This window comes from Arachis hypogaea, chromosome 16 (genome assembly GCF_003086295.3).
Source record: "Arachis hypogaea cultivar Tifrunner chromosome 16, arahy.Tifrunner.gnm2.J5K5, whole genome shotgun sequence".
NCBI classification, from domain to species: domain Eukaryota; kingdom Viridiplantae; phylum Streptophyta; class Magnoliopsida; order Fabales; family Fabaceae; genus Arachis; species Arachis hypogaea.
This window is the reverse complement of record NC_092051.1, coordinates 46907558-46919970: the sequence shown is the minus strand read 5'-3', so window position 1 is coordinate 46919970 and position 12413 is coordinate 46907558. Positions and strand designations below refer to the sequence as shown.

The 12413-nt window shown below is 40.2% G+C and overlaps 1 non-coding gene across 1 annotated transcript; it reads right to left on the bottom strand.

Moving 5' to 3' along the window:
* Nucleotides 1–1465: 1465 nt before the first annotated feature.
* LOC112760709 (small nucleolar RNA R71) lies at nucleotides 1466–1573 on the bottom strand. Its single transcript, XR_003181137.1, has one exon. It is a non-coding gene; the product is annotated as a small nucleolar RNA R71 (small nucleolar RNA).
* Nucleotides 1574–12413: the final 10840 nt, after the last annotated feature.

Here is a 12413-nt window from a genome sequence, read left to right as displayed (position 1 = left end):
TATTTTTATTGTTTTTGCATTGGAATATTGAGAAGAGTTATTGCCTCATTAAGACTTCGACATTCTAGTTCGTTCTCTTTACTTGTCTCTTACTCTTCCATGTTCCTTAATTTACTTACTTTTACTATTGGATTATTTTAGCATTTATTAATACAAGAATCATTTTTATTTTTAATTAATCTTTTGATTATTATTTATCATGTCTTTCTTTAAATCCCTTCCTTATGTTATGAATTTTACATTTACAATGAGCGAGTAGTTCCCTAACTTGATGGGGAGTTGATTGAAAAGAACCCTTGAGTTGGGATGCTCAAGAGAAAGATTGTAATTGGGTTTATTGTTAGATTGCTCTCTAGTCACTAACACCAATCCTCCCAAGAGCGGATTGGAACTTGTGGATAGAAACAGCATTCCAACTTATTTAACTTTCCCTTACTTAGTGAGGGGCAACTAAACATAATAACCCCCAATTGTCAATTAATCTTAAGAGTACTCCAACAAGAATAGGACTTCCAGCTACTCAACTCTCAGTCAAGGCTTTTATTTAAATTTATATAAATTCTCTAATTTAATTTTCTGCCATTCAACTCAATCCTTTTTGAAAACATCTGATTAATAAAATAGAACACTTTTCTGCAACTCATTGGGAGATGACCTGGGATTCATACTCCTAGTATTTTAATTTTAATTTCTGTGACACCCTTCTAAATTGATAAGCGGATTTCTGGTTGGTTGAGAACTATACTTGCAACGCATATTTTATAATCATTCTTAACTCGCCAATTTCCGCTCACATCAATTTTTGGCGCCGTTGCCGGGGAGCTGCAATAGAGTGCTAAAGTTATTAATTGGAATTTATTTATTTGTATTTTATTTTATTTTGCTACTATGAGCTGCTTGTTTCTTTCGTTAGATGACACGTTCGCTTCCTGACCCAAGCTTGCTAGTATTCGATCCTGAGATTGAAAGAACTATTTCACGAATAAGGCAAGCTCTACGTCGGTTAGTCCTCTCTGAGGGCGGATCCGAAACGTCACTCGAGAAAGAAACTAGACCCCGTTCTACTGATTTCGTTGTTTTACGTACAGGTAACATGGCAGAACCTAGGAGAGTTACTATCCAGGAGGCTGGAGCCCCTGATTTTACAATGCAACCATTTCAAGCGCATCACCCAGCGGTAGCTACAGACTTTGAAATAAAGACCACACTGCTCAATTTGATGCCCAAGTTTCATGGCTTACCTGCTCAAGAGCCTATCAAGCACCTGAGAGATTTTCAAGCAGCCTGTTCTACTGTCAGGCGTGATGGTGCAGATGAAACTTCAATTTTTCTTAAAGATTTCTCATTTTCTCTTGAGGAAAAGGCAAGAGAGTGGTACTACACTCAACCCGCAGCAACTGTATCCAACTGGGATACACTCAGAAGAGAATTTTTGGAAAAGTTCTTTCCAGCTGAAGTTACTGATAAACTGAGGAAAGATATTTCCATGATTGTTCAGGATGATTCTGAAACTCTCTATGAGTACTGGGAGCGCTTCAATAATCTTCTGGAAGCTTGCCCCCACCATATGATTGACAAGATAGTGTTACTCGGTTATGTCACACAGGGCATGAGGCCCCAAGATAAGACCACATTGGAAAGTGCTAGCAATGGGTCTATGAAAAAGTACAAGACCACTGATGAGGCATGGCAATTGATCAGTGACGTAGCTGAATCTACTAGGAATCACAGGCAGAAACAAGGCCGTTCAAAAGCCGTTGCAGAAGTATCCTCTAGCAGAGAGACTGCTGCTTTAACTCAGAGTATCTGTGAAATGACCAACTTGCTGAAGCAAATGCAATTGAATCAACAACAAGTTCAGCAAGCTCAACCTTCTCCAGCACAGCAAAACCAACAGTTAGTTCCACAAAGAGTTTGCAGAATCTGTACTGATTATAGCCATTATACTGACGAATGTCCGCAGCTCCAGCAGGAAGACAACACCGTGGCAGCCACTCATAACTCCTATGACCGCCCCAACCAAGGGTACAATCAAGGTGGCAATTACAACCATGGATGGCAAGACAATTCTAACCAGAATTGGAGGGACAACAACAACAACAGAGGAGGCAGAGATAATCAGGGAAATCAGAGGTGGAATAATAACAACAACAGGCAGCAGAATCAAAATCAGCCTTACAAAGCACCTCACCTAAGGCAATCCCAAGGACCACAGAATACCCTACAGCAGACCTCTCCAATTACCTATCCTCCTTCTTCTGCTAATGATGATTTACTACAATCAATTGATCGGAGACAGCAGACCATGGAAAATAACATTAATGCCACTCTGAATGGTCTGACCGCTACTTTGCAGGCTCTTGTCTCCCAGATTGGATTAATGAACAACTCCAATAATCAACCTTTGAGCTTCAGTGGAATTCCCTCTCAACCATTACCCAATCCAAAGGGTGGCATCAATGCCAACACCCTGAGGTCCAGAACCACACTGCAGGAGAGGAATCAAGAGGAGCCAAGCTCACCAGAACACGCCTTAGCTGAAGAGGTAGTGAAAATAGAAGATGTTGAAGAGGAATAAGACATATAGGACATAACTGGAGAAGAAGAAGTGCGACCACAAGAGGAAGCATCAAAAGACACAGACACTGCAGAAGACACCACTCCCATTCCATTTCCACAACTTGCAAGGAAGCCCAGGAAGCAGCTGGAACCTGATCCAAAAATGGTAGAGATATTCAAAAAGGTTGAGGTAACTGTTCCTCTATTTGATGTTATTCAACAGGTACCTAAGTATGCAAAGTTTCTAAAAGATTTATGTATACATAAAGACAAAATTAATGAATTAGAAACTATTCCTTTAGGAAGTTCCATATCTGCTTTAATGGGAGGTTTACCTGAAAAGTGTAGTGACCCAGGTCCTTGTATAGTTAATTGTACTATTGGTGGTGTGATAATTTCTGATTGCATGTGTGATTTAGGAGCATGTGTGAGTATAATGCCTTTGTTTATATATGATATTTTGAGGCTCCCTCCCTTAAAAAGGTCGGCAGCTCGTTTTGTGTTAGCAGATAAAAGCATTATCACAGTGGTTGGAGTTGCTGAAGATGTATTAATGGGCATTAAGGGACTCACGTTCCCCACTGATTTTTATATCCTGGAAATGCCCCAAAATGACTCAGACAAGCCATCATCAATCCTACTCGGAAGGCCATTCCTGAAGACCTCAAAGTTTAAATTAGATGCTTTTTCAGGAACATACTCTTTTGAAATAGACGGCCGAGTAGTGATATTCAATCTGAACGGAGTTATGAAGCATCCCCCGGAGGATCACTATCCTCAAGTGTGACATTATAGATGAAACCGTGGCTGAAGTTCACTAGGAAGAATTTGAAGAAAAGCACACAGGATAAGGTCCAAGTGTGGGGACATTCTCAGAGGACAATGACAGTGCTCTACCACTGTTACCAGCTCCAGACAACCCAGAGCTTGACCATGATCAGAAGTTAGAATTAAAACCCCTTCCTCCACACCTCAAATATGCTTACCTTGAAGACGGGCAGAAGTTTCCCGTTATCATTGCAAGGGAACTCACTTCTCAACAGGAAGAGCAGCTACTTGGTGTGCTGAGGAGGCACAAGAAGGCAATTAGTTGGAGTTTGGCAGACATAGTAGGCATAAACCCTCAAGTCTGTGAGCACAGAATATTTTTAGAAGAGGGAGCAAGACCTGTTCGTCAACCCCAGAGAAGACTGAACCCCACTATCCTAGAGGTTATCAAAAAGGAAGTGACCAGACTACTAGAGGCAGATATCATCTATCCCATCTCAGACAGTGAATGGGTAAGCCCAGTACAAGTGGTGCCAAAGAAGTCTGGAGTCACTGCAGTGAAGAATGAGCATGGAGAGCTCCTGACAACCAGAGTTCAGAACGCTTGGAGGGTCTGCATTGACTACAGGCGCCTCAACCAAGCAACCCGTAAGGATCACTATCCTCTTCCATTCATTGATCAAATGCTGGATCGCCTGTCAGGTAAATCGCATTATTGTTTTCTAGATGGTTACACAGGTTATTTCCAGATTCATATAGCTCCTGAGGATCAGGAAAAGACCACTTTTACATGTCCTTTTGGGACTTATGCTTACAAGAGAATGCCCTTTGGCTTGTGCAATGCACCAGCTACTTTCCAAAGGTGCATGATGAGTCTTTTTTCTGATCTTATTGAAGACTGTATGGAGGTTTTTATGGATGACTTTAGTGTTTATGGCGATTCCTTTAGCCTTTGCTTAGATGGATTATCTAGAGTATTAGATAGATATGTCAGTACAAACCTTGTATTAAATTTTGAAAAATGTCACTTTATGGTTAAACAAGGGATTGTACTAGGACATGTTGTGTCTAACACTGGCATTTCTATAGATCCAGCAAAGGTGGATGTTATTTCTAGTTTACCTTACCCCTCTTCTGTGAGGGAGGTCCGTTCTTTCCTTGGACATGTAGGTTTTTACAGGAGTTTCATTAAGGACTTCAGTAAGGTAGCACTTCCCTTATCCAGGCTACTGCAGAAAGATATTGAGTTCGAGTTCAGTGAAAATTGCAAACAAGCATTTGATAAGCTGAAGACCGCACTGACTCAAGCTCCAGTTGTGAGAGGACCAGACTGGAGCCAACCATTTGAAATAATGTGCGATGCTTCCAACCATGAAGTAGGAGCAGCACTGGCTCAGTGTGAAGGTAAGGATCTTTTTGTTATTGCTTACGCGTCTAAAACTTTAGATGCCGCCCAGTCGAATTACACTACTACTGAGAAAGAGCTTCTTGCTATTGTTTTTGCTCTGGATAAATTCCGAGCCTATTGACTTGGTACTAAAGTAGTAGTATATTCAGACCACACAGCTCTAAAGTATTTATTATCTAAAAAGGAATCCAAACCAAGGCTTATACGTTGGATACTGCTATTATAAGAATTTGATTTGGAAATTAATGACAGGAGTGGTAACCAGAATTTAGTGGCAGCCCACTTGAGTCGCCTTGAACATATTACAGATGACTCCACTCCTATAGCTGATAATTTCCCATTTGATAACCTGCAAGCAGTATCTGAGATAGTCCCTTGGTATGCACCTGTAGCTTATCTAGTTAGCCGCACTTTTCCTCCAAACTTTTCTAAGCATCAAAGAGACAAGCTGAAAAGCGAGTCTAAATATTATATATGGGATGACCCATATTTATGGAGATGTGGCGCTGACCAGATAATTAGACGGTGTGTGCCTCAATCATAATTCAAGTCCATCTTAGAGGCCTGTCACTCATCTGAGAGTGGAGGACATTTTAGCCCTCAAAGAACTGTTAGAAAAATCCTAGACTGTGGATTCTGGTGGCCTACTCTTTTTAAGGATGCTGCTGAATTTTGTAAATCTTGTTTTCCATGCCAAAAATTTGGTAATATACCTAGGAGGGATGAGATGCCTCAACAGATTATGCTTTTCTGTGAAATTTTTTATGTTTGGGGCATTGACTTCATGGGTCTATTTCCAAATTCTAATGGTTATTTCTATATATTGTTAGCTGTGGATTACGTTTCCAAATGGGTGAAGCAATTCCTACTCGCAATGATGATGCTAACACTGTTGTTTCCTTTATGAGAAACCATATTATTTGTCGCTTTGGATCACCACGAGCAATCGTGAGTGATCAAGGCACCCATTTTTGTAACAGGAGACTAACAGGACTAATGAAGAAGCATGGGATAATTCATAAAGTTGCAACAGCCTACCATCCTCAGACTAATGGGCAAGCCGAGGTGTCAAATAGAGAGATAAAGCGTATCTTGCAGAAGATAGTAAAACCTCATAGAAGAGACTGGAGCACCAGGCTACAAGATGCACTATGGGCATACAGAACAGCATACAAAACACCCATCGGGATGAGCCCTTTCCGCTTAGTTTATGGAAAAGCTTGTCATCTCCCTATTGAAATAGAGCACAAAGCCTTCTGGGCAGTAAAAGAATGCAACATGGGAATTGGAAAAGCCGGAGCTGAAAGGAAGTTGCAACTACAGGAACTGGAGAGCCTTCGCCTAGAAGCTTATGAGAACTCAAGACTATACAAGGAGAAGATGAATGCTGTACATGATCAGCACATCAAGAAGAAAGAGTTCCAACCTGGGGACTTTGTCCTCCTTTATAAATCTCGACTGAGGCTCATGCCAAGCAAGTTGAGATCAAGATGGGAAGGTCCATACAGAGTAGAGAAGGCCGAACCGTACGGAGTTTATCACTTAAGCCATCCTTCAAACTCTGAACTTATCAAAGTTAATGGACATCGTTTAAAGCTGTACCATGGCGAGAAGCTGAAGAAAAACAAGGAGCTTAAGATCTTCCTCTTGGAAGATCCCCACATAGCTGAAGACTGAGCTAGTGGAGCGTCCAACTTACGGACGTTAAAGCAAAGTGCTAGGTGGGAGACAACCCACCATGGTATGATCGTTCTTTTCTTTATTTTTAATTTTCTTATTCAATAACTCTTCTCTTCATTAGTACATTTCGTGCATCTGCATTTTCATACTTTTATTTTTAAAAAAAAATCACGCGACGCGACCGCCTCATTGACGCGTCCGCATCACAAGGAGATGGGAGACAATAATAATATGAACAGAGAGTTACGCAAGAGCAGGGCTGGAGGCGTGCCAATGGCACAAACCACCCCACGCGACCGCGTCGCCGACGCGACCGCGTCATATGGGAATAATGGCTTCCCACGCGACCGCGTGCCCCATGCGGCCGCGTGACCAGGATTTCGACGTCAAAGTGGTGCACACCCGAAAGTTGTGCTAGAGTGGTGCTGGACTGGCACTGGACGCACAGTCCCTCTCACGCGATTGCGTGACCCACGCGACCATGTCATATCCCAATAATTGACCACTCACGCGATCGCATGCTCCATGCGATCGCGTCACCCTAATTTTGGCACTAATATGATTTTGAACAGAGAGTTCTGCGAGTGCGAGGCTACCTTCGCGCCAATGGCATAAAACGGGTCACGCGACCGCATGACCGACGCTACCGCGTCATTCAGTTTTAAGCGCAAGTCGCGCGATCGCGTGCTCCCACGCGACCGCGTCGCTTGCGCCGCACAGTTTTTCCTAATTTGCCAATTATCATATCTTTTTTCTCACCAAATCCTATTTTCTCTTTTCCCTCCTTATTTCTTCTCCCTCCATTCCTCCCTTCTTCCTTCTTTCTCACTTTTTACTTTCTCTCACCCCCATTAACAAGGTTTTTCTTTTCTTTTCTCCTTCCCTCCTTACTTTTCTATTATTCTTCTTATTTTTATATGCCATCTTCTTTTCTTCTCTTTTTACCTTCATTATTCATATTTTCTTTTTCTTTCTTTTTCCTTTTTACTTGGTGTTATCAATTTATGTGAGTCATTATTTATTATTATATGCTTGTGGATTGTTGTAAAATTGTTTGACAATTACATATTTCTTTTTAAGGGATTACTTGCATGTTCAAAAGCTTGTGGATTTCTTTCTTCTACATGCATGCTATGTGTTTGTGAAAAAGCCCATATGGCATTATAAACTTCTTTACATTTTTCTACTCTAATATTCAATGCTTGCTTTTCACAAATTCCCTTTACTATTTTATTCATTGAATTTAATTGTCGATACAAACGTGATAGTTAGCTACGAGTGATAACATATTTAAATTGGACATTGAATGCTTGATCTATGCTACTCATGCATTTGCCTACATGCCAATAAACCCCTTGCATTTCATTGTCCAACATGCACTTGCTATATTTCCATTGATGAACTTTTCACATATAATCCGGACCATGTGTTAACGTCATTCTTCTTTATTGTGCATTGATTATAACTCACATCACCCTCTTCCTTGCTTTATCCCTTTAAATTTAATTTACTTTCTCTCCTCTTTTTCAGGATGGCCACCAAGAAAGGAAAGGAGAAAGCTACCCCCAAACAACCAGCAAGAAGAGGTACAAAAAGAGCATTAGTGGCAGAACCCTCTTCAACTACGGTAAAGCCCTCAACAAAGAAGATTAAGAGGATCATAAAGGTTGATGATAAAGAAAAAGCCTTCCCAGCAAAGGACACTGCGCGATTCCCTAATCGCTACTGTGAGCAGATGTTCCCCATCCTGGCTGAAAAGAGTTACAACAACGAATACCTTCTTCTCCTCCCGCCCAATATTGCTACCTTTGTTGAGCCGTAAATTGCCCGAAGACAATGGGGTTTCCTACAGAGACAGCCAAGGCAGGTCAATCTTTCTTGGGTAGTCGAGTTCTACTCCAACTTTCACCTGCCAACCCTGCAGTCTGTCTATGTCCGTCAGAAGCAAGTCCCCATTACTGAAGACGCCATTCAAAAAGTTCTAAGTCTTCCCCCTATTCCAGAAGGAATGGACACCTTTCAAGAAGCCGCATTCAAGCGCCAGATGTACCAATTTGACTGGGACGCTGTTCTTAGAGTTATCGCACTACCTTGCAGCAGATGGATCTACGGATACCATCGTACCCACCCTAAGGGAATTTCGGCTTCAGCACTTACCTTGGAGGCTCGCGTATGGGCACAAATCATGTCCCATTACGTCTTTCTGAGCACTCACAAGTCCTCCTTCACTGCGGACATGGTCGTTCTACTATGGTGCATCCTTACAGACCAACCTCTGAATCTACCAAGACATATCCGGAATGGCATGGGACACATACAAATTGCGGGTAACTTACCTTTTCCCGCCCTGGCCTCAGATCTTGTCTCAGCCGCCAGAGTCTCCTACAGAGCTGGGGACACCAAAGCTATGCTTCCACGGGATGATCAGTTTGTCCCCAACGGGAAGTACCTTAGACTTCCAGCAGCCACTATCAGCCAGCCTACTGAACCAGTTGAACACATTCCTTCTTCAACACTACAAGCACCTACAACAGCCCAATTGCTCCATCAGATACTTGAAAAGTTGGATCGGCATGAGCAGAAAGCTAAGATGAGAGAGCGTCGTAACAAGCGCCGATTCACATACCTCAAGGAGCTGATCATGGGAAAATTCAAGGACTTAGACACCCCGGACTCCACTTCCTTTACCAGCACAGGGAGCCATGATGGTCTCGACTGTGGAGATACTGCTACCAGCCCACCTTTGTTTTTGACAGATGGCACCGAGGACGGTGCAAAGCCTTAAGTGTGGGGAGGTCAGTCAGTACCTGACTTTCGGAAGTAATTTCTCTTCCCTATCACCAATAAATTAGGATATTTAGTTAGATTTTTCTTTTGTAGAATAAGATAAATTGCATAGTAATAGATTAGTTGCATGCATGTTCTGCTTGATTGAAAAGACAATAAGTTTCTTCTAAGACCCTATCTTTGGAACAAAATTTCACTAATTTCAATTAAAACTTTTATGTTAAATTTGCTTGAAGTTGTATTTGGAACATGATTTTTGAGCTAAAGAACACACAACCTGTGAGATTTGAGCCTTTATGAATGGTTACATTATTTAACCATAATTATTTTATTCTTGTATGTTTACTTCTCTATGATTGTAATCTATACTTTGTTTCATCCTATATGTCCAATGTTTATTATATTTATATGTTTGCATATGATTGAGGCCATTACTTATTTAGCCCACATATCCAAATTAAGCCTACCCTTTCAATTACCTTTGTTAGCCACTTTGAGCCTTTAAATCCCATTTGTTCTATATTTTACCACATTACTAGCCTTAAGCGGAAAAATAATTATATATCCCAAATTGAATCTTTGGTTAGCTTAAGATAGAATTGTGTGTGTTATTTAAGTATGGGAAATTGTGGAAGCAAAAGATAATAAGGGAATGTGTCATGACAATATACTGGGAATTTGGATACCTACTCATGTGGAACTATAAGAATTAAAAATCTATGTGCATTGATAAGCTATGTTATTTTTATGTTTCTATGTTTATGAAAAAAAATCCAAAAATATTCAACAAATAAATAAGGGGACAAAATTACCCCAATGCTAAGCCAAGCACTCAAAGATCAATGCATGTATGATAAAATTAAAATAAAAGGTTGAAACATGAGTATGGATGTGAAAGAGATTTCTGGGTAGCTAGGTATGAATTTTAAAAGTTATATAGAATATATATAGGTTATGTTAAAGCTTGGGTTAATTAAAAATTCAATTTATAAGCTTACTTAGCCATATATATATCCTTACCCTTACCTTGGCCCCATTACTACCTTGAAAAGACCTCATGATGTTTGCATTGGTATATTAAATGTTGTTGATTGGTTAGGAGAAGAACAAAATTTAGAGAGCATGATTAGAGAAGGATAGAGTGATGACCCTATACACTAGAGAGACTAGAGTGTACATACATCATCAGTGAGGGTTCGATGCTTGAATTTTTATGTTCCCTGCCTTCATGGGCTATCTTCTTGCATTTTTATCTGCTCTTGCTTTATAAGAATTGGGTTAGTAGAATTTGATTTGTAATTATTTTGAAGAGCTTATTTACTTTAGATCAAGTGGACAAGAATCATATAGTTGCATTCATATATAGGTTGCATTGCATTGCATGGGTTTTACATGTTCTTGCTCATTCATTTTATCTCCTTCAACTAAGCATGAGGACATGCTAATGTTTAAGTGTGGGGAGGTTGATAAACCACTATTTTATGATTTATATTGTGTTTAATTATGTGGTTTTATCATGATCTTTACCCACTTATTCACTAAATAAGCATGCATTTATAATTCCTTCCTAAAGTTATTGCATGATTGAAAACTTGCTTCCTAGAGACTTTTAATTATGTATTTTATTTTTCTTTTATTCCATTCGATGCCGTGATCTGTGTGTTAAGTGTTTCAGGCTTTATAAGGCATGAATGAGTTGGAGATTGAAAAGGAAGCTTGCAAAAATGGAAGGAACACAAGAAATTGAGGAGATGACCAGCGAGAAGCGACGCGGCCGCATGGATGACGCGACCGCGTGGCATGGAATAACACAAGTGACGCGGCCGCATAGACGACGCGACCGCGTGGCAAGGCAGAACGCCGAATGACGCGTCCGCATGAATGACGCGTCTGCGTGACATACACGATCTGCATAATCTGCAGAATCGCTGGGGGTGATTTTGGGCCCTATTTTGACCCAGTTCTCGGCCCAGAAAAGTAGACTAGAGCCAGAGAACATGCAGAAACCAACAACAACATTCATTCCGCATAGTTTTAGTTTTTAGATCTAGTTTTCCTCTCCTCTAGGTTTTCTCTCTACACATTCATAGTTTTTAGGATTTGTTATTTTCATTGTTTTTGCATTAGGATATTGAGAAGAGTTATTGCCTTATCAAGACTTCGACATTCTAGTTCGTTCTCTTTACTTGTCTCTTACTCTTCCATGTTCCTTAATTTACTTACTTTTACTATTGGATTATTTTAGCATTTATTAATACAAGAATCGCTTTTATTTTTAATTAATCTTTTGATTATTATTTATCATGTCTTTCTTTAAATCCCTTCCTTATGTTATGAATTTTACATTTACAATGAGCGAGTAGTTCCCTAACTTGATGGGGAGTTGATTGAAAGGAACCCTTGAGTTAGGATGCTCAAGAGAAAGATTGTAATTGGGTTTATTGTTGGATTGCACTCTAGTCACTAACACCAATCCTCCCAAGAGCAGATTGGAACTTGTGGATAGAAACAGCATTCCAACTTATTTAACTTTCCCTTACTTAGTGAGGGGCAACTAAACATAATAACCCCCAATTGTCAATTAATCTTGAGAGTACTCCAACAAGAATAGGGCTTCCAGCTACTCAACTCCCAGTCAAGGCTTTTATTTAAATTTATATAAATTCTCTAATTTAATTTTCTGCCATTCAACTCAAACCTTTTTAAAAACATCTGATTAATAAAATAGCACACTTTTCTGCAACTCGTTGGGAGACGACCTGGGATTCATACTCCCAGTATTTTAATTTTAATTTCTGTGACACCCTTCTAAATTGATAAGCGGATTTCTGGTTGGTTGAGAACTATACTTGCAACGCATATTTTATAATCATTCTTAACTCGCCAATTTCTGCTCACATCATGCCTCCTATAGCTGCAAACAACTTTGAACTGAAGTTACAGCTAGTTACTCTTGGGCAATAGAATTGTCAATATCGTGGACTCCCTCAGGAAGATCCAAATCAGTTTATTTCTGATTTTCTGTAGATTTGTGACACTATGAAGACCAATGCAGTGAATCCTGAGGTGTACAAACTCATGCTCTTCCCATTTGCTGTGAAGGATAGAGCAAAGCTGTGGTTAGATTCTCAACCCAAGGAGAGTCTGGATACTTGGGATAAGATTGTCACTGGATTTCTAACTAAATTTTTCCCACCTCAAAAGCTAACTA